The 23,407-nt window shown below is 37.5% G+C and overlaps 2 long non-coding RNA genes across 12 annotated transcripts in view; one reads left to right on the forward strand and one right to left on the reverse strand.

Moving 5' to 3' along the window:
* LOC110309290 (uncharacterized) overlaps nt 1-23,407 on the reverse strand; it is a 61,372-nt gene that overhangs the window by 17,174 nt on the left and 20,791 nt on the right. For 5 of the 10 annotated variants that reach the window (XR_015044659.1, XR_015044661.1, XR_003834781.2 and 2 more), the window contains one exon: nt 5,201-5,296. This is a non-coding gene — a long non-coding RNA (uncharacterized LOC110309290). Of the gene's footprint in view, nt 1-5,052; nt 5,297-10,485; nt 10,700-11,416; nt 11,656-23,407 lie in introns of those variants that run through there. The other 5 variants (XR_015044657.1, XR_015044660.1, XR_015044656.1 and 2 more) reach the window with 3 other exon arrangements.
* The window catches only part of LOC110309289 (uncharacterized), a 51,902-nt gene continuing 38,975 nt past the window's right edge, over nt 10,481-23,407 (forward strand). For both annotated transcript variants that reach the window (XR_002379683.3, XR_015044663.1), the window contains exon 1: nt 10,481-10,529. This is a non-coding gene — a long non-coding RNA (uncharacterized LOC110309289). The remainder of the gene's footprint in view (nt 10,530-23,407) is intronic.

The raw sequence follows: 23,407 nt of genomic DNA on the forward strand, positions 1-23,407 counted from the left end.
ACAATAATTCAGCCTTCTTTATATGAGGCTACAAAAGGAAGATAATGTCCTTAAAGACATACCGTGAAAGAAATATTCCATAGTGGCCACAACTTTTCTTTTTCAAATATATATCTGAATCTGTGGTACAAACAACTTAATTATTAGTTAAGTCTTCTTATTCTATTAGCTTAAAAGTATAAAAAAAGCACAGAACTGGGGCTGTAAGCTGCCATGTGGGTTCTGGGAACTGAATCTGGGTCCTCTGAAAGAGCAGCAAGTGCTCTCTTTTAACTTTTGAGCCATTTCTCTAGCCAGCAGTTTTTCTTAAGTGATCATTCTCTTCTGCTTTTAGTGCATATCTAACACAGGTAAAATTTGTCCCAAAACAGTTTCACAAAAAAAAAAAAAAAAAAAAAAAAAAAAAAAGTTCTGATAATGAATTAGAATTTTCAACTCTAACGTGAAATTTCTGGAATAAAAATGAAATATAACACCATTGAATAAACAGTTAAAAAAGTCCAAAACCCACAAATATTTACTATTCTCCTAAGGATGCACTGAAAAGAAAGTATCTTTCAAAACAACCATTCCTCAAAGCACATATGGGAAGCCTTTCCACTTGTGTGCCACTTCCTATCCACTATGATTACACACTAACAGCACGAGGCAGTACAGCTAGCTGACAAGCAACAGCCATCACCCAACTTCAATTCTTCTAAGACACTTGCTTCTTCCCCAGGATGCTCCTACTATTTAAAAAGCAAAACATTTGCATCTAACTCTGAGAAAAGAAGTGCTTCTGTACACTTTTTTTTTTTTTTTGGTTTTTTTCGAGACAGGGTTTCTCTGTGTAGCCCTGGCTGTCCTGGCACTCACTTTGTAGACCAGGCTGGCCTCGAACTCAGAAATCCGCCTGCCTCTGCCTCCCGAGTGCTGGGATTAAAGGCGTGCGCCACCACGCCCGGCTCTGTACACTTTATTTAACAAGCACACTTGTATCACAGGATAAAATTATTTAAGAAGGAATTTAAAAGGGGTAAGGTGGAGAAAGAAGACAAAATTACTGTTTTGGCTATTAGAAAGGGAACCTACAAGGTAAAGTTAACACGTTAACAGTCTTCAGTTTCTAAGGCTGCATTTAACTACTGGATTATCAAATCTCTGCGAAGAGTTCTAACAGTTTATCAGAGTGAGTGCACACACTTCCATAGTTGTACAAATTCCAATAAAAAAAATTAAAATCGTACTTTTGCTCACAAAATGCCCTGGTTTCCTCCCAGGCACACGACCGCAATATACTACTTAGAAAGCAAAAATCAACCAACTACCTCCTCTCACCAAAAAAACCCACAACAGCACCACCACCCTAAGACTCAACCACTGGACATATAGCTTTGTGGCAGAGTGTTTGCTAGTACAAGGCTTTTGGTTCAATCTCTAGAAAGGCAAAAAATAAATACAGCATTAAGTATTCAGCCAATATATATATTTTTTCCTTTCAGGAATTGATCTGGGGCCTTGGCATGTGCTCTACCACTTGTAATAATACTTCTTAGACCTAGCCTAAAAGAGTTAACAAAACCCACAGCTGAAGTATTGCCTCCTACAACAATCTGAGTTTCATCCCTGAAATATGTACAGTTGAAGGTCCCAACTCAACTGTTCTCTGAGCCCTGTGCATGTACCACCCCCACCATACACACAGTAATAAGATAAAAATTTAAAAATCACAAATATCAAAAAATTCCCATTGTAAACTATGTTAAATATATTACAGCTAAATACTTAGGCCCAAAGTTATTAAGTTACAAGATAAATAGGAACGTTTATTCTGTTAAAATACTTTAAAATGGTATTTATAGGACCTCAACTTTAAATGCAAGTTATCTTTCAACACTTTAAGTACTGATTCATAAACACTAGTTTGGATATTATTAAAAAACAAAATAATATAGATTAGAACTAGATATTAAATTTAAGTAATACCTACTCTTGAAATTAAAAATTAAAAGTATGAAATGTAGCAATATAGTAAATTTAGGTATTTTGCAAAAACAATAAAATAACTGCATTCTTTTATCAAAATGAATAAATTTTTTTCCACTTAAATTATCAGTGAAGAATGTTAGAAATAAACTATTAAAAATTTATAGGATAGCATGGTAATTTTGAATATACTTATTTAGTATGAAAGGTATTTGTAATATAATTTATAACATTGAGTTGCTTATTTTTGTTGTTTTCTTTTCCAAGTTTCTCCGTGTAGCTTTGGCTGTCCTAGAACTCACTAAGTACAACAGGCCAGCCTCAAACTTACAGAAATCCTCCAGCCTTGCCTCTGAAGTACTGGGATTATAAGCATGTGCCACAACCACCCAATTTATAATATTTAGATATATAGAAATAGTAATGGGTTAATTTTAGAAATCACATTTGAAAAATGCTGCATATTTTCTTTCAAATTATATCAAAATAGCAAAATAACATTAACCTAGTTAATATCTGATAATGAAATGTCCAAAGTGGGGTTCATAATGCTGAGAACAGAAATTATATTTCAAAGTCATATTTAAAATTTTTTTGAAGACTTAGAATTAACTCAACATTGCCTGTTGAAAAGTGTCGATCAGAAAGCATCAGTTCTGATACATTAGGGCTTATTTTGAAAAAAAAATGAGGGATATTTGTTACTTTTAGAAAACCATAAAATATATATACATGTACAAAACTGCTTCACACAAACATTTAAAATGTTCAAGTTAATTTTATTATTATTTAGCAAATCTTTGCAATACTTTAAAATCTCTATCAAAGAAAACAATTCTGACATTTCAAATGAAAGTTTATGAACTAGCATTATAAATTACAATAATTTTAAGGCCTCTCATCAACAAATGTTAAATTAGCCCCATCCTAGTTTATTAAAATATTTCTTCATTGTAACGTAAACATCTCAGTAAGATAGAAATAATGATAGTACAACTGTACTTTAAGGGCAATTATTTTTCCTGAAACCCTGATCATGCCTTTAACTGAAAGTAAAAATACTATATTCAAGATATAACTAACTATAACTGGAGAACAATCTTAACTAAAACATTTAAATCAATTCAATAAATCTCTGTCCTCAAATTCTTACCTAATAAACCACATTTTAGGAGAGAATTGGAAAGATTTGCAAATTTGATTTACAACATGTCCTTTAAAGGGTGGTTAAAGGCCACCTAATCATTTATAATTGTAATAGCTTTTATTATTAGCCAAATTAAGGTTTCTTACTGTGTCAGAAGTGGTCAACTATAAGGAAAATTTTAGTATCTCTACTATCACTTTCAAAAGATACTAAATTATTTAACAAGCTAAATTTCCTATGTTCATAAGTCAGTTTATAATTGTAGAGAGAACAATGACATGATGTCAAATATTTGGTTTAAACAATAAATTCTAAGACTCTCAGGTACATAAATTTTAGACTCTAAATTCAAAACAACCACGCATTTAAATCTTCACCTACACTATAAACTCATATACTGCTTTCTCCCTCATTTAACTCATTAAAACTGTGTCAATTATCTGCATTAAAAGATATAAATTAAATGTCGATCCCTGTCAACCCCCAAGACACTCCATTTTCACCTTACTACTCTCTAACCTAAAAACACTGGGTAAGATAGAGGGAAAGTCTATTCATTCTTCACACATCAAAACTGTTTTGTCTTAATTTAACATTTCTATTTTACCTCAATTATTAACAGATGTGCATTTCTGGATTATCTATCTCATAATATAAAAATATCAAACTCCAGTTTATTAGTATTTTTTTTTGTTGTTGTTTTTTTGTTTTTCCAAGACAGGGTTTCTCTGTATAGCTGTGGCTGTCCTGGAACTCACTCTGTAGACCAGGTTGGCCTCGAACTCAGAAATCCACCTGCCTCCGCCTCCCAAGTGCTGGGATTAAAGGCGTGTGCCACCATGCCCGGCGTTTATTAGTATTTTAATAAGGATCTTGACACTCTAGCATTCTTAAATACACCTAAGAATGTGTTCTAAAATATTTAAACTATTTAAAGAAAAAGGTTTTATGGGCAGGAAAACTGTACTTTAGTCTTAAGATTAAATTGCACTTAAGAAAAGCAAGGCTTTGGGATTTATTATTTGTTACTTATATTCAGTCAGTACATAGTCAACAATTCTAAAGAGAAGTAGTTGTAGTTTAGCAACTGTCATTTTATTTAGCAAATATCATTGAAACTTATGGCTAATACTTTATTAGAAAAAAAAAAACTAACCAAGTAATATTTAGTAATAATATCAATATATTCATTTTTATACCAGATTACCATCTAGGAAATAACAATTTAAGCTGAACACTATCTGGAATGCTCAAGTAAATATAAAAATCAAGTAAAACAATGTTAGAAAAATGGACAATAAGTATTTGAGAATAAGGTAGTAGTTATCGAAAGTGTAAGTGTTCTGTAATTTGATCTTTAGAGTGCTGTAACGTTTGATATTAGCAATGCACTGAGTATATATGAGTAAAATACTTATCCCTGCTTAAGAAAGCAGGGCTGTTTCAGCTCAACCAAGCTGTGACTTGGTTAGGAAGGTACTTGGAATACTTCAAATTTTCTTAAAATATTTTCATTAATCTTATCTAATTTTTAGACTCTACTTCTCCACTTGTCAAACAGCCAAGTACTAAATTCCACTTGACTTTAAAACACTTCATTTTGTAAGAATAAAGTCCACTACATAATTAAATACCTTACCTAGCACACTGTAGTAACACCCCCAGGGAAAAGAAAAATCACCATATAGACTTTGTTCTTTATTAGGGGTGGGTGGGGGGAGGTAAATTCAGATAGATCTACAACATAACTATGTTCTTAAAAATCTAGAATTTTAACAAGCCAGACACTTAGATTCAGCCAATTCACAAGATTTGTTTATTCTTTGCTTATTGATTTTAATTCATTCAAAGGTTTCAGAATTACTATTAAGTCCAATTATATTACAAAGATATATAATAATAGGTTCTGAAAATTTGTTAGTATAAAGCATATTTACTGGCACATATTTACAATTCCAGCACTAAGGAAGAGGTTGAAGCAGAAAAATTAGTAGTTCTAGGCCAGCTTAGAATCCATAGCAAGTTCTTGGGTAGGCTGTAGAATTAAGAAAAACAAACAAACAAACACACACAACATTAGTATACCTTAATCGCCTATCATATTCCAATGCATTACATGGGCATTCAATCAAAGAAACTTTGGTTGTTTTCCAGAACTGGTACTCTTCTAACGGTTAAAATCTGCAATAAAAATGGCATGTATTACTGCATGAAGACACTCAACAGATAAATATCTCCTGTAGTTCCTTCTAGTTGATCTAATCCATCTTGACAATGCTCAAAGAACCACTACTCTGAAAATGTTTTAAGAACAAAAAATAACTTATTAAAAACAAGTAATAGGCATTATCACCCAAAGTTTCTTCCAAGAAAAAAAATAATCAGGCAAGTTTCTGCTTTTGTTTCTCTGTATGACATTCATTTTCAAAGTAGCTATGAAAGAACTGAGAAAGAGTATAAAAATATTCTTTGTAATTCTAAAATCTGTATAGCTTAAAAGTATGTAAGGATAAAGATACAATTTGACTACCTTTCCCCTAAAATTACTAAATGAATCAATGATGACAAATTGCTATTATTCTCACCTTTAGTACTGCTATACTTGAGTGAAACATTTACAAATCTTTTATTACAGTTCTACCAATTTAAAAATTTTAAACAATTGAGAAATAAATGGACCACTACTAGACTAGCCTTTTACTGCTTCCAAATCGAGGTGAAAATGCAACTTTATTTATTGTTTTCATTTGTTTCACCCTTTCTGGATCTTAATGACTTAACAGGTAACAACTATATTAAAAGAACAAATTATTAAATTACCAAAGGGGTAAATATACTACATATGAGCCATAATGCTTTGTAGGAGTTTTCTACTTTTATTTAAGAGTGGCTGAAGCGAGAAATTAAATAATGAATACCAATAGCTCCATTATGTCTGTTGCTAAATATTTGATTGTTTAATGGGAAAAAGCTATTTTTCAAAAGATAAAGTTTTTTTTTTTAATATATGAGTGCATTGAAATATAGGTACCACAACCTTAAATATAAAACAATTAAAAATTAATGTTAAACTTTCATATAGTAATATGTTTTTAAGCAGTATAAGAATACTTGATAATAAAGAACAAAAGGTTTGGATATAAAATGTTTATGACTGAAAGAAAAAAATCTCAAAGTAAAACTTATTTATTAGTTTATTGTTTATACATAGAAAACATTACAAATCTTTCCTGTGTAACATTTCTTTGCTCAAATAAGAGCACATTAGATTCAGAACTTCGAGAAAAGTATTAAGAATAAATCACACACACACACACACACACACATGTATTTATTAACTCCATTACTTGAAACCTGTCTCAAAGAAAAATCCATTAAAGCATCTTTTATAAAGGCAAAAACCCAAAAAAACGTAATTACCAGAAAGCATTATTTACAGAATTTATGATCATTTGTACACACCAACAATCAGATATTACATAAAAGCAACATTTTTAAATATACATTATCACTCTTAAGACAATTAAGACCCGGTGTAAGGTTCTAATAGTGTAATCTCTCGAAAGTAAGTGCTTCATTTCATTTCTCAACACTTAGTTGAAACAAAGTGGTATTTTATTACTGATTTCCTTTAGTTTTATGAGATTTGAGACCACAAAGTTACAGCAAGTCAAAATCTGAAATCTAATTATACGCTGAAATTAATTGCAAAGCATATAGTTTCTAAATTTGTGCAATTAAGAAAATAAAAAGGGTAAACGATGCATAGTCTTACAATTCTTTCTAAAATGTGCTGTTCTAATTATAATCATACTATGTTTCTCATAAAAGGGGTTAAAAGGAAATCAACGTGGGGATTAAGTATCATTAAACAAAGGAAAATAAAAAAGACAAAAGCCCTTTTAAGGTTAGAAATATCTTATGATTTGAGATTAACTTCATTTCCATAACTGTAAATTTAAAATCTAGTTGTTGAAAGCTTATTGAAGAAATATTCAATATAGTCTGGAAATTTCTTTCTGTAAACTCAACCAGCTGACCAATAGTTCTATACTGAAGACTTTGTCAACATTCTTTTTAGTTACTAAACACAAATAAATACACGAATAAGACTTGTACACAAGTCTTCAGGAAACAAAAATTAAAAAGCAGCACACAAAAGAGAAGAAAACATGGGAATCAGAACATGAATACTCCCTTGAAATTTTTATCCTTAGTTTTGGTTCCTAATAATCAGTAAAACAGATACTAACTTAATGGTATACAAAAACTTGAGGCTAAATTTTGTAAATGTACACTGAAGACAAGTTAATAGGCTTTTTTTAATTGTCTAAAATTAGACCTTTAATTGGAACTAGTATAAAGAACAAACAAATGAAAATCAATGCTACCAGGGAAACTGATACTTTTGTTCCACTCTCCTACAATAGTAAATGGAGTGCCGGGAGAGCTATATCAACACCATTCCTCAGTGCTGTTTTCCTGTGGTAATAAATAACTTTTGCAGCTTTCACAAAAGAATAGAAAATTAGAGTAATCTAATAGTAATCTGTAGAAAATTACAGATAACTGCATATAAACATTTAAATAAGTAGGTATATATCTACTGGAATTCTCCCTTCTACCTAGTATTACATAAAACATGAAAATATTTTGAATGTTGTGAAATTTATTTAGGTGCTAGTGTATTCTAAATCAATACGAGAATTAGTTTAAATAAAGAATATCACTTTTAAAAAGTTGGTAAAACAAACAAATGAAAGAAAAAATATCTTCAATTATGGCCTAATATAATACAAATCCCAAAATGGAAGTGTCAAAAAAATAATTTAAAGATTTTCTCCACTCCCATAATTCTCTTCCAGTCACGTAATTTGAATAAAAATTAAAATACAAAAACAAACCAACAGTAAAAAGACAGGGTTTACATATGATTACATGCAGAATAGAAATGAGATGTATAATTTAATAAATCAAATTTTATAAATAATTTTAGGAAAATTTTATGAAAAGATCCAAGATAAAAAGATTCTGAAAAAAAGAAAGATTATGTGTTCAGAAAACATAATTATCATGAAAGTAATACAAAATAGAATGTATTTATTATAAATTAATTTACAGTCCTATACATTTATGAAAATGTTTTCATTTGAATATTTCTAAATGCATGTTTATATTAAATTTAAATAATGCCTCAAAATTTCAACTATTTGTAAGATATAAAAATTTAAAAATTCCTTTCAAAATCATCTACTCTTTGAAAACCACACCCTGTCTATTATCAAGATGGAATTAAAAGGAATGACAAGCAGGGTAATAAATATTGACGCCTGTCTCAAGTAACACTAAACAAAAACTAACTGAAATCAAAGAAACCAACACATATGCACTGCTCGATACAACACATTCTCTCATAATGAATTTGTAAAAGGAATGCATTAATATATATGCTCACCTGTGCACATTTACTTGTTATATTCTCAACTAAGAAACATAAATGATTCGTAAACTAAGCTTTTAAATCCACTGCAATGGCCGAGTTAGAAAACATTTAAAACAGATTTGCAAAGTTCTAAGAATACATTCAATTTTTACAAAAAAAATATAGAATACATAATTTAAAGTTCACTTTCATCAAAATGAAACAAACAATTCTCCCATAATATGTATCCAATAAATACATGAAGGCTGAGACGGAAAAAATTTATCAAAGGAAAAACCAAACACCTTAGATCCTTCGGAGAAGTTTTCAATCAATGAAGAACAGAAATGTCTTATAACTGCAACAGCAGAAATACAGTTTTCTGAAAACAGCCTCTTTAGTTTTACATTTAAATATATATATTTCAGAACCATCTGAAAGGCTTTTACGGAAGAAACAACTCTATTATGTACAAACTTAAAAAAAAAAACTCCGATCTTACATTTTGTATTTATTTGAATAGTTCTCTGACTTAACATAGTTTTTCGGTAGGTCAAGAATTATCAGCTCTGGGATCAACATTCAAACCCCCCAGTCCCGCTTCCTTCCAGCCAATCAGTGGGTAAGAAGCCCGGCGTTTGGGAGCTCCGTTAGACTCAATTTGAAAAACATCACATTTGCGCTCCTACTCTTCTGGAAGGGATCTAAATGAGGGCGGGTCCCCCAGTTTTCATAGACACACACCAAATCCAGGGTTCTGATAAAATTCCAGAGGGAGAAAGCTCTGTAGGGGGCCTGCTCCGACTAGCAAGTCACAGAGGGTCCCCGGAAGCCTGAGTCCTCGGCGAATAACCGAGAAGCTGCAGCGAAAGCATACGCAGAGGATCCCTAAGGCAGGTCCGTGCGACCCTCCCGCAGGACGTCCCAGGAGCTAAGGGTTAATCTTAGGGGTGCTGAGGGAGGAAAGCGACACAAGAGTTTAACGTGGACTCTTCACAAAGACTAGTACCTAGCGAGCATTACCTAAACTCAAAGCTGTCACTGGCTCATTAAGAGCTGTCGACTCTGGGTTGACAAAAAGCCAACAGCCAACGAAGAAAAAGAAAGAAAGAAAGAAAAGAAAGAAAAGAACCCCCCCCCCCCAAGGAAAGACAACTCCGCTTTCTTCCGCCTCAGCGTCAGGAGTTCCCAAGGAAAGTTGAGGACTGCAAAATGACCGTTAAATCGTAGGTGCAAAGGCTTGTCCGCAGGAGACACCAAGTTCCACGCTACTTTTCCTTGAGACGCTGCGTTTCAAGGACCGGAGAAGGAAAAAGTCTTCTAAGAGCCCGACGCCAGGAAATCGCAAGCTCGCAGCCCCGTCCTTCCCTTCACCCCGACACCCCTCCCCCTCGAGCGAGAGAGGGGACCGCCGGGAGAGCCACGACAAAATGATCCAGCTGGATGCGGCCATCCATCCATCCGCTGCGCCCGGGGCCGAGATCGGCCCGGCCGGCGCCGCTTCTTCCCCGCACTCCGCAGCGCACCTCGGGGGCCGCGGGCAGCGGTCTCTCCCGCGACCCAAGTTTCCCGGCAGGAGACGGCCTGCGCCCGGACCGCCGTGCACACCGGGGAGGGCGGGCGGGCGGGCGCCTGTCGCGGGGCGCGGACTAACCTGCTGCGCCGGCCTAGCTCCCCGGCCGCTCGCGCTGACAGGTCGGGCGGCGGCCGCTCGGCCGTGTCCCGCTCAAACCGTGCCTCCCCTCCCCCAGCTCCGCGCTCCCGCCACCCGAGCGCGGCCGGACGCCGCCCATCCGAGGACACCCAAGTTACAGCGGCCGGATCCCCTGAGGGAGCTTCTGCTGCGAAAGTGAGGGCAGACCCCGAGTCCGGTCCCTGCTCCCCTCACGGTCCTCCGGTCCCGTCGCTGCCGCCTCCCGAGACCCGCTTTGCTACTTGAGGCTCTTACCGACTGCGCCGCATCTGGCGAAGCCCCGCCGACTGCCCTCTGGTGTAAGTTAATTTTTTTGATGATTTTTGGGGGATTTTCCGGCGCGATCCTAGCGTCGCGCTACGCTCGGACAGGTTATCCCTTCCCTCCCGCTAGATTGATGAGATCAGGCATCACTCGAAAATGGCGCCGAAAGCGCTGAGACTCCTCATTCAAATTCGTTAGAGCCAACCCCGCCGCCCCGGGGCATGCCGGGAACGCGGGCCGGCCCCACAGCTGTCCCTGCCTCCCCCCCAACCACCCCCGCGCGACCCTGCTGCGCATGCGGAAACTTCTACCTCCCTCTCCCCCGGCACATGCGCAGGATCGTCGTGGCGCAAGGCTCTCTACTTCCTTGGTTCCAGTCCCCGCTGTGTCTTGCGCTCCTGTGTGTGCCTGCGTGGCCCCTGTGCGGCAGTGGAGGTGGTCAGCTTTCGGACACTACTCCGGTGACACACTAGTGATGAAACAAATCAGGGACTATCTTAAACGTTTCGTAAAAAAAAAAAAAAAAGAGACAAAAATCGCTTTTAACTAAACTCCAAGCCACCGAGTGCGCCTTCGAGCCCTGGGTGGCCGCTCAGGAACTTAAAACCGCGCATCGCTGTCGTGTTCTCGCCCTCCGCCAGCGCCTCCCAGATCTGTCACACCTAAGCCTAGAACCACCTCACGAGGTAGGAATTTTACGGTTCAATCACACGACCAGGGGGCGGCTGTCACACCCCGACGTTTCCCTCCACCCCAGACCTCGAGGCGTGCGACCTGCCCACCATGCACAAGCCTTTGGATTCTGAACTGGAGACGGAGCTTTCGGTTCTGGATTGGAGCCGAAGATGTACAATCTTTTGGACGTCACTAGGGTACTTTTCCAAAAGAAAAAAAAAAGTGCTAGAGTAAATTATGGACTCACCAGATAGGTTTCCCGTTGTATGAAGCCCTGAAAAAGTTGTAAGAGCCACTGGGTACTGATAAGGTGGTACACGTTGTTATCAAACGTTTTGTGGATCAGGCGTCTCACTGCCCACAACACCTCTATGAAGTAGGTATTATTTTTGTTTTATGGCTGATGAAACCTGATGTTCCGATTATAAATTCTGCCGTCTTACAGCTGGTGAGAGCAAGCTAGGTAAACCGCCTTTAAAAATGACTCTATAACAGGACAAAAAAATTATGAAGTTAATATTTTAATTTTTCTTACAAAAGCATCTTTTGATCCTTTGCTTGCAAGACATTGTCCTTTCCACTAGGCTAATTAAGATTTTAAAAAGAAAAACTGCTATTGCTCCTAAATGACTATAGGGCTGTGTTTGGTTATGTTTCCCTTAATTCTCATGGATTTTTAAAAAAATGACTTTGTGTGAGTGTTTTGTTTACATGTGTGTATGTGCATCTTATATGTGCCTTCAAACATCAAGAGAGGAGGGATTTCCTGGAACTATGCTAAAACTAAGCCTGGGTCCTCGGCAAAATCAACAAGTGCTCTTAATTGCTGAGCACTCTCTCCAGCCTTATCAAATGTTGCTTTCCAAAAAAGAACCCAACAGTTTAAAAATCAGGGATATTACTATGTTTGCTCTAGTTTTTATTATAAGAACAACTTGTGATGAATTGTAACTTTAAAAAATATCTTCTTTATGGCTTTGAGGCTGGCCTAGAACTCAATTTTGTAGCCCAGGCTCAGGCTGATAATCCTGCTTCAGTCCACTTCAGTTGAGTGATGGGATTACAGGTTTGTGCCACCACACCCTGCAGAATTGTAACAGTTGAACATAAAAAAAGATACATCTTGTTATTATGTCCGTTACAGCCGTGGATATGAAACTTAAGCACCAAAGAGGAAGTGCACTGGAGAAGGAAGGCTTCCATGGTTTGCATTAGTGAGGTACAACTGGAAAAGAAGAGACTTTAGCAACCAAGATCAAGACTGACATAGCTGAATAGTGTTCAGCTATCTACATTTGCTCCGACTAAAACTTGTATGGCGATCTCATTTAGAATATTTAAGTCCCATTTCGTTTAAAATCTTAACAAACCACAAATCCTCATTGAGTCATTAAAATGGGAGAAACCAAACTCCAGTAACAAAGCTCTGTGCGTCAGCAGAAAGCCACTGGGGAAAATGATCTTTCCACCACAAGAGGGTGCACATTCCCGAGTTACATTTCAAAGGGGAAAAAGGGGAGATTTTTCTATCAGATCATCACACTCAGGATTTAAAAACTTGGAAGAATGTCCAATCTGAATTTTACAACTCCAAAACATGTCACACCTTATGAGTCTAACGAATCCCACTCTTTAGGTAGTAATTAGTATTTGGGTATCAGGGTGTACATTTCCATCTGTATTCTAGAAAGGCGTTATCATCTCCGTCTGCCCACTTCCACCCACTCAGTTTAAGTCTCTGTATACAGCAATACTCTGTATACTCCTGTCAGAGAGTAGGAATGCAATCACCAGCGAGCGAACGGTAAATGTGGATACTATGGAAAACAGGTCTTGACATCTCAGCCCCCAACCCCGCCTTCCTACTGTTTCACATAGGAAGTGCAACTGATGGAACACTGGCTTCAGGATATTAACTTATTTAGTTAAAAACTGTAAAAGCATCCTCATTCAAGAGAGACTCAATGTCAGAATCAGAAACCATTTTGAACGGTAACTTGAAAACAACAGATTTAAACACTATTTAGCGGTTTGCAGGTTTAGGTTTATCGTTCTTGCTTTTTGTTTTCTCCTAGACAGGCTCCTCTATAATAGCTCTGGTTGTCTTGGAACTCACTATATAGACCAGGTTGACCTTGAATTCAGAGCTCTACCTGTTGTTTTCCCAGTATGGGAAGTAAAGGTGCATACCACTGTACCCAGTTTTCAGCACCCTTTTATGTTCCTGTTGGTAAAAAACCAACTAGAGTTTCAAATCTATAAAATGTTATTAGATCATTTGCTGCCTCTTGTAGGGAAACAAGTTCTCTTTCTCCCTAAATATACATTACTTGCCTGTGCCCCCCCCCCTTTCTTCTGAACTTTTCGCAGGCAAACATGGGTCTTAGCTCTTCATGTCTATATTCCTGGGAGTGCATTTCCTGACAGCCTGATAAACGTACACTTGAACAGTATTTTTACCATCATGTTACAATTTTTGAGGTTGGTCCTTTATAGTATTCTTCCCTCCCTGACAGGTGCCTGTCTCGGCCAGGGAATGCTTTTAATTGTCCTATTTCTTTTAGCATCCTTTGCTCTGGAAAATTTCCACTCTTTGTCTCGTAAGTCCTTGATGTGTTTGAAGAGTACAGAGTCACACATTTTTCAGAAGAATGTTCACTCCATGCTTCCTTACAGTTAGGTGGAGACTATGCATTTCAGTGTTCTAATGCACAGACTCTGTTGCCTGTCCCTCAGAGTGTCACTTGTAGAACATGACACACACCCATGTATTGCTCACTGATGATCATAATTTGGATCCCCTTGTCAATATGTGACCACTGTGTAGTTACTCTTTTTTTCCTTCCTGGAAATAGAAAGCAGTTTGTGGGGACATTATATCCCACTCATCAGAAGTTCCTTTTATGTTCAGCATTCATAATTGCTTATACATTATCTACATGAGCACATTTGAATTCCTGTTTCTACTTCTGTATTTGCTTATTCTCATTTATGATGTCCATCTACAAATAGTTTTCAAAATTCAGATTTTTATGTGCATATTTTGCCTATGTACATCATGTTATGTCTGGTGCCTTTAGAGGTCAGAAGACAGACAGTATCAGAGCCTCTGGAACTGGAGTTGTGAGCCAACCTGTGGGTGCTGGGACCCAAACAAAGATCCTGTACAAAAGCCACAAGTGTTCTTAAGTGCTGACCCATCTCTCCAGCCACTCTGCCCATATTTTATTTGTATATTTGTGTACTGTTTTTCTGAATCACTTCGGGTAGGTTACATATACCATTGCCTTTCACCTCTAAGGTTAAACTATATAATTATTTTGATATTCAAATTGTCTTATGTGTAGCTAGTAGAAGCACTTTCTTTTGTAGCTTCTGTTAACATTACTTCATTTTTATTTTTAAAAAGCACTCCCTTAGTTGCTTGTATAATGAGATAGTACATTTTTATCTCTTACTTAAGTTTGCTTTTCCATGGAATAAGCCTTTTCCTTTTTAAGAGGCCTGTTTCCATGTTAGTGGAAAATGATCTTAGGGAGCAAGGTTCAGTATGCTTACTGGGACTGGATTATCTGCTTCTTGCAGCTTGTAGGAGACAGTCCTGAAAAATATATTTGTGTGTGTGTGTGTATGCTCACAAATATTTATATACAAATCTTACAATCTGTAAAGGATATAAATTTAATTTTAAATTACATATAGTTTAAAGAGAACTATAGTGACATGACGTTCTAGATAAAAGAAATGAAATCCCCCAGCCCTCAGAGGCAGGTAGGACTCCATGAGCTCAAGGCATCTGGTCTATAGAAGGAGTTCTAGGACAGCCAGGGCTACACAGAGAAACCTGGCCCTGAAAAACCGAAAGGGGTGGGGGAAGGGGCACAAGGAAGAAATGAAGTCACACCATCAATTCATATAGTTTTCATGTTCCCTTTTAGTCAGTGTCTATATACATAATTATATAGTTTCATAGTCCTCTTAATCCCTTTTCACTTAACATGCCATAAACATATGAGCTACTATATAATTTTCACAATCTTTATTTTAGAATGCTCTGAGATATATCATTAGAATTTTCTATTCCTGGACATTTAGCTTATTTCTAGTTTTTGGTATTAAGATTCTGAAATGAACATTTTTATACATATGCCCTTTTAATTTAATGTTTTATCAACTGATTGGAATATTTCCTAGAAGTAATCTCTTTGTGGGTTTTAACATATGTTCTCATAGAGAATGGAACAAACATTTACCAGAATTCAAACTAGAATCGGAGATGGAGACAAAAAAGAGTAATCTCTTTTAGTAGACACTTGAATATACAGTGAAAGATAAAATTTCCAAACAATTATAGCCTAAAAATAGAGGAAGATCATGTAATCCATGGAAATGGGTAACACAGGAAACTTGAAGGAGGTAGTAATTAGACTGTGTGTCGAAATAAGCTTGGTAGAGAGCATACTAGGATTAGAATAAGTTATGTTAGTATACAAGGTAAAGGAGAGGTAGGCCGTAGAAAGCATTTTAAGTAGAATCATTAGAGTGTAAGAAAATGGAACAGTTGAGAAGAACCTGGCATTTCAGATAGCTGTATAGTCTACTATAGTTTGTAGCTTGGGTATCGTTGAAAGCCAAGAGTAAAAGTCAGCCTGCTCAACTGGATAGAGGTTAGACCATTAATGGTTTTATGTGCTATTTTTATATTGATAAAATTGGAAAATCTTAAATTAATTTGGTTGATTTTTGTCTTTGCTTTTGTTTGTTTGTTTTTTTCAGAGACAGGGTTTCTCTGTATACCCTGGCTGTCCTGGAAGTAGCTCTGTAGACCAGGCTTGAACTCACAGAGATCCACCTGCCTCTGCCTCTTGAGTGCTGGGATTAAAGGCATGAACTACCACTGCTCTGCCCAATATTGAGATCTGTATTTTAGAAATGTACTTTCTAAATGAAGGGCTGGAGAGGTGGCTCAGAGGTTACGAGGGAATAATTACTGCTCTTAAAGAGGACCTACGCCGGGCGTGGTGGCGTACGCCTTTAATCCCAGCACTCGGGAGGCAGAGGCAGGAGGATTTCTGAGTTCGAGGCCAGCCTGGTCTACAAAGTGAGTTCCAGGACAGCCAGGGCTATACAGAGAAACCCTGTCTCGAAAAACCAAAAAAAAAAAAAAAAAAAAAAAAAAAAAAAAAAGAGGACCTGAGTTCAGTTCCTCTATTGTTTTGTAAAAATAAATAAACATATAAATACTTTCATCTCAGCATTGCATTCACATAAAAAACATACAAATACACACACACAATTAAAAATAAAATGAATCTTTGAGAGGAATCCACAAATTTTCTTAATGAGGTTACTCAGAGAACAGAGGTATGGAGAAACTCCTTTGGAGAAAACTGTCCAGGCAAATTATTGAGCGAGCACTGGAACTTGGAGGAGAGGAGGCAACAAGAGTGAAATAAGGTATAAAAGAAAAAGGAATTATTTGTCAGCATGCAGGTAAATATTCCCAGGTAACTACTCAGCACTAACTCTGTGCTGCATGGATTTTATATTTTTGTTAGTTATCAAGTATGTTAAGGGTGAATAAAACAACCACACTTTTTCCTCCTACGGTCTAACCTAGTGAGTAAAACCAGACATTAATAATCTTACAAATCACAACTCTCAGCAGTAACAAGAAAGTACAGGGTGTTGTGAAAGCAGTGTAATACAGGGAGCTCACACTGGATATAAAGAGGGATTTTTGGTGGGGGGAGGTGTGCAAAAGTGCCATAGAGTGAGTGCATTTGGAGGCCAAAGGACCACATGGTTTTTGGAATTGAACTTAAGTTGTTAGGTTTGGCAGCAAGCACTTTACCCACTGAGCTATCTCTCTGGCTAAACAAACGCCCTACCAGAACGTCCAAAGATAGCTGTGTCTTCATCTCCGGAACCTAATTACATAACCAACATGTCAAGAAAGAATTCAAGTTCCGTTTGAAAGTAAGGCCACTCTGTGGTCCTAGATTGCCTGAGTCGACTCCCATCACTGTCGGTCTTGTAAGTGTGGTAGAAGAAGACTCTGTGGTCCTAGATTGCCTGAGTAGACTCCCATCACTGTCGGTCTTGTAAGTGTGGTAGAAGAAGCATCAGAGAGGTGGCAGTGCTGAGAGGTGAAAAAGGCTCAACCAGGTTTGAAGATGGAAGGTTTGGAGCCAAGGAATAGCTTGTGAGCTAAAAGGGGGTTTCACAGAGCCTTCAGAGGGATCGCAACTCTGCCGCCTCCTTAGTTTTGTGATACTGAGACTCATTTTGGATTCCTGACCTTCAAAACTGTTTACAGCCATTAACTTTCTAATTGTGTAACTGCACAGCAATAGGAAACATGTAACCAGCCATTGTCTTTGTTTGTTTTTAAAGCATTTATATGTGTTATGTGTCATGGGGAGGGGCCTCACGTTTGCCAAATGCATATGGTTCTCTCCTCATACCATGTCAGTTCCAGGGAACCAAGCTAAGGTCATCAGTCTTGGCAGCAAGTGTCTTTACCCACCAAGCCACCTCACTGGCCAGCAAACTCCCATTTTCCATGTGGTAGAAAAATGAACAGTCAATACTAAGTATTGTAGTGTACTGATTTGCTTATAGAGATTCATAGGCTGTTTTTTAGATTCTTTTTTTAAAGTCTACAGAGTGTCAAATCTCCAGATGAAGACCTGGTTAAAGAGAGCATCCAGTCTACCACTGACATTATATACCTAGAGATCACACGCTAATTTGTCAGTAGGAATATGGAGAGCTTGTCCTGTGGATTTACTCATCTAAGCATTCCACTTAAATTTGAAATTTATTTTAGGCTGATATTTAGTTTGTTCAAATAACTTAGATTATTTCTCCCCTATAGCAAATATCCCTTTCTTAGAAAGAAATCCTTCTCAGAGGGTATTTATATAGTATGGTGCCCAGTATGGCTTGGCCATGTTAAGGACAGTATGGCATGGTTTCCTGCCCCTGGAATGGAGCCAGTAGGGCGTTGGCCTCCACAAGTATTGATGATTGCTGTGGGCGTAAGGTTTGTTTGTATAATAGTGTACATATTTTCACATTCCTCCTTCAAGGATTGCCCTCTCTGCCAAGGTTAATATCTCCGTGATAATCAGAGACAGTAAGAGTCCAGGAGGGGATGGCAAAATAGTAGAATGCTGTGACCTTGAGGCTGTGAAAGTCAGGACAGCCCCTAAGGCTGTGAGAAAGAACACTGAAAACATGAATTTAGAAATATATAATTTCTCAACTATGTAAACTATAAGGATGCAATATGAATTGTATAAGGAGCTTCACAGATCTAAAGGAACAGAGACAGCTTGCACTATGAGCCAGTTTGTTAGAAAGGTACTAAGGAAGGAGATAAAGAGATCGGGAGTGGTGGCTACAAGGCAAGATCCCACCCAGTTTTGTTTATCTATGCTTACAAAGTGGATTCCAGAGGGTCAGCCTGATCCAGGCATGGTTGGAATAGTAATTTCAGGGTGGAGTCCCACTCAACTATCTTACTGTCTGTAAGCTTGAAGTCTCTAAGAATCAAGGGGCTGAGGTCATGGGATGTTGATTCAGGGGGAATCAAAAACCGGGGTGGGGGTGGGGGTAAAGACTGAATGGATATGTAAAATAAAAAGTGGGCTTTTGATCTGCAAGAGACAAGCTACCCAGAGAGTTTTACAATAGTAAGAGAAAGCTGTCAGTAGCAGAGCAGAATACAGAGAGCAATCTGGAAAGGTGTCTTGAGCAGAATGTAGGCCTTCAGCTTGGACCCACAATTTGACTTTGAGTTATTTGGTTTTGCTACTCCTAGGAACCCCTTCCTGAGAACCCCTCTCCAAGCTGAGGCTGGTCCTTGGTGATATGGGATTGTATGCTTTATCCTGTGGCAAGGGCAGATGCAAGTGTATGAATCTACCTGTGGAAGCCAGAGGACAACACTGAGTGCCACTGTTTGGGTCTGGGTCCTGTCCACTGTTTCGTTTTCCTTTCCTTTCCTTTCCTTTCCTTTCTCCCTCCCTCCCTCCCTCTTTCTTTCTCTCTCTCTTTTTCTTTTTTCTTTCTTTCTTCATTTTTTTTTTTTTTTTGAGCTTGAAACTAGCCCCAGGGATATACCCATCTTCACTTTCCCGATGCTGGAATACAACTGCACATACCATGCCTGTGTTGTTTTTAATGTGAGTTCTGGTCATGCCTTCAAGGCAAGTACTTTACCAACTGAGCTATCTCTGTAGACTTAGATGATCATATTAAGAGAACATATTGTTTAGATGTAGATTTATTTTGTCAGTTGGATAGATTTGTTTCATGACTTTGTCGTGTGACTTCTAAAGTTGATTAGACTAAGTTGCACAGCGGTGGTGGGTATTTACATACGTGCCAGGAAGTGTATTTCTGTCTTGGGAAATTAACATTGCATTGTTTATAGCCCTAGTTTCTAGAAGTGCAAACTCATATCTACAGCATTTCCAACTCTAATTCTGTTCAGCATACAGGCCTAAGAGTTCTTTATTTTTCTTTTCCTGTATGTGTCATCTTGCCTTCACGTTCTTTCCTACAAACCACCATGGACCATAGTAAAATTCATTTAAAATTAAAAATTATGATTTGAAGGCTAATTAACTTTTTTACTCTCCACCGATAAGGAGCTCATTTCTTTCAGTTATTTACTTTCTAAAATTGATGTAGAAATGCTGACTTTGGACATGGCAGTAAACAGTGCTTTGTAAACACTGCCATGTAACATAATGTAATGATGTAATGTAATCTAATGTAAACCTTGTGAGAAACTAGAAGGGACAGAGCCTATTTGGGATTGGAACCACAGAATCCTAGAGTTAAAACCTCATTCCCTCTGCACCTATTGTCCAAGTAGCCCCTGAAGCTATGAAAACAAACATGTTCCACTCACTTGTGACAACCTTTAAATATTGCTTTCAGTCTGGATGACAACTGAGTCCCCACTTGCTAATCCCCACAGCCTCAATGGACGCTCTGACGCTTCCTTAGTAGTTTCATGATTTAACCCTTTTTGCGGGTTAGACTGTAATTTAACAGGACAGGACCCCTCTCAAAAAGTGACAGCCAGATTTATATGTTCTGGAATATATCCCAACAGTTGATACTCACTTTTTGTCCCATCTATTAAGATTCCTATATTTGGGGAAGCAAATTTAGACTCATAAATAATAAAAATGAATCTGCTCTTGTCAATTTATTTACAAAAAAAATTGAGGCCCTTGAGTAGTGTCACTCATGTGGCCCACTGTCAGTCTCGGCACCCTGTACTTTGATAAAGTTACCATGCTACTTTTGTAAAACTAAAGTTTTAAAAAAATGGAGGGACACAAGGTGCTTGCTGTCAAACCAGATGACCTGAGCTTAATCTCCAGACACCTTCTCCCATATTGTACACACATGCACACAAAATAAATGTAAAAGACTTTTTTTTTTTAGAAATGGTTTTTCGAGACAAGGTTTCTCTATATAGCCCTGGCTGTCCTGTAGACCAGTCTGGCCTCGAACACAGAAATCCGCCTGCCTCTGCCTCCTGAGTGCTGGGATTAAAGGCGTGCGCCACCACGCCCAGCTGTAAAAGACTTTTAATTGAAGAATAAAACTTCACGATGTATAGAAAATGTCAGATTACATCTGAGAAGTCAGGAGAGTAAATACCGTGCTCTACTGAAAGAAACTATAAAACACATGGTAAATGTGACAGGAAACAAGACGTTATGTAATTTAATCAATTTACTTTATCTTCCCATATTAGAAGAGAAGTATATGAAAAACAAATATAGAGATGTTTAAATTAGATGTTACACCATTTGTGAAACAACACAAAGTTGCTTTGCCTTAGCTATAGGCTTTTAATACACTGCAAGGCTACACAACAGGCTTGAGGACTTCGTGCTGGTCTGATGGTCCTCCAGTCCTCTCTCTTTCCTCACCCCACCTCCTCCCCCATGGTTTTCCTTTTGCAGTCAGGGTCTTATTTTGTAGCCAAGCTTATCCTCAAGCTTTCGATCCTCCTGCTTCAGCCTCCCAAGTACTGGGATTACAGTTACTTACTGTCTGACTCCCTTTGACATGTGCTCTTCTGCATCTTACAGATACAAAAGACGTGGTGTGTACAGTTGTTAAAGTGCAAGATTACTTTCAAATCACATGCTATAAAAATATATTATGTCCAGTTTTTTGGGGGGGTCATTTCCCCTTGAATTACCTAATGCATATATATTAAAGAAGATTGTGGATGATTGGAATCAGTAGGAATAATTGGAAGACATTGTTTGCTGAAAACCATTTAACAATAAAAAAACCTCCTTTCCATCTCTTTTCAATTGACAAAAGAAGGCCTCATGTTTGTCTTTTTATAATATCAATAACATTTTTATAGTACCAACAACATTATTAGTTGGTGGTGGCACACAAGCCAATTCTAACACTTAGGACAGAGATCAGAAGATCAAAGGGTTCAAAGCTAGCCTGGGCTATATAAGAAAACTGTCTCAAAATTTACTTAATTTTATCTCTTTGGGATTACTGAATACTATTGTTTGTTTATATTTTTCAGGAAATTACAGCTTAATATTTTATGGACTAGAAGGTTTCATCTTTCAGCCATCAACTAGAGAGCAAAGTAGGAAAGACTTGGAGAGAGAAAGAGCCTCTGTCCTAAGAAACGATTTAAGGGTTGCCATGAAATTGCATTTATTTTAATCATTTTGGAGTATGTTTATTAATTCCAGGTTTTCCTTGCTACAGTGAGATAATAGTAAGAATATCTTTTTTTTAAGATTTATTTATTATATGTAAGTACACTGTAGCTGTGTTCAGACACTCCAGAAGAGGGCGTCAGATCTAGTTACAGAGGGTTGTGAGCCACCATGTGGTTGCTGGGATTTGAACTCAGTACCTTCGGAAGAGCAGTCAGCACTCTTAACCTCTGAGCCATCTCACCAGCCTCTAGTAAGGATATCTTAAAAATAAATGTTTTGGTAGGGAATAGTTTCAGAGAGAAACTATTTTTCTTTATCTCAACTATTATAGTGTTTTAATCGTGCATTTTTATTCCATCTCTGATTGGAATTGGGAACTTGGACAGAATAGTGAGTACTCAGACATGCATGCATGCTGACAGCCCCAGGAGTGAAGATGGCTAAGTCAATGTTCTTCACAAGGGCGTTTGATGATGTATGCTTTAAAAATGTGGAATCAGGTCCAGAGAGATAACTCAGTGGTTAAGAGTACTTACTAGCTTCTTAGCATCTATGTCGGACAGGTCATAACCACCTATTCTATACACATAAACACACACACACAGAGACACACAGACACACACACACACACACACACACTGACACACGCACACTTCACAGGCAGAGTAAGAGGTGATTCATGAGCTAAAATAATACTGGCCAATTTAAAAATGCATACTAAATCAAAACTTTCACATGTGTTAACAACATTCAATTTGAGTAAGGGTTTTTTTTTTCCCCCTTAGGTTTTAAATTGTGGTAAAACTTAAATTTCCAGTTTTGTGGTACTAAATATATTGTAATAATGTAAATAACCCCCATTGCTATCTGTCTTCATCTAGCAAATTTTGGAAGTCATTAAGACTACTGAACCTCTTCTCCATCTCCCACCCCCCAAATATGGTTACTAGAAGAGTGAACGAGTGCCTTAAAAACTGACCCCAAACTAAATTTTCTTTATCGTTATGTTTTGTTCTAAATTTAGTGTAAATGCTCCATTGTTGTATATATAATGATGACGCAGTTTTTTCAGTCTCAGTGTAAACATGATATTTTAGGTAGAGCCCCACCCCCTCAGTCTTTCCCTCCCCCAGTGGCTTTTAATCCTCTAGGCACATAGAAACAGCCCCACTCCCCACCCTGCTGTGTTCCAAGCTGGACTTTTAGAGGCAAGGTTCTAGGCCATTCTGTGGTTGTATAATGTGACCCTTTTAGTTTTCTTTACAGCTTAGCCAAGGCTATTTATAGTAGACTGTGCAACAGACTAATTGATGCTTATCTTCCTTGAACATGAATGTGTCATAGAAACTGAGAATTCAGAATGAATGTTCAGAAGCATCCTTTTGTATTATCTCACACTTCATCATAACAAGTGCACAAAACAGTCTTACTGTGCAAACAGAGTGATTTAATGTTATGGATAGAGCCATACCCTATTTTTCCAAAGAATAGTAATTTGTTTT

Source organism: Mus caroli, unplaced genomic scaffold, assembly GCF_978045245.1.
Source record: "Mus caroli unplaced genomic scaffold, Mus_caroli_1 scaffold_12, whole genome shotgun sequence".
NCBI classification, from domain to species: domain Eukaryota; kingdom Metazoa; phylum Chordata; class Mammalia; order Rodentia; family Muridae; genus Mus; species Mus caroli.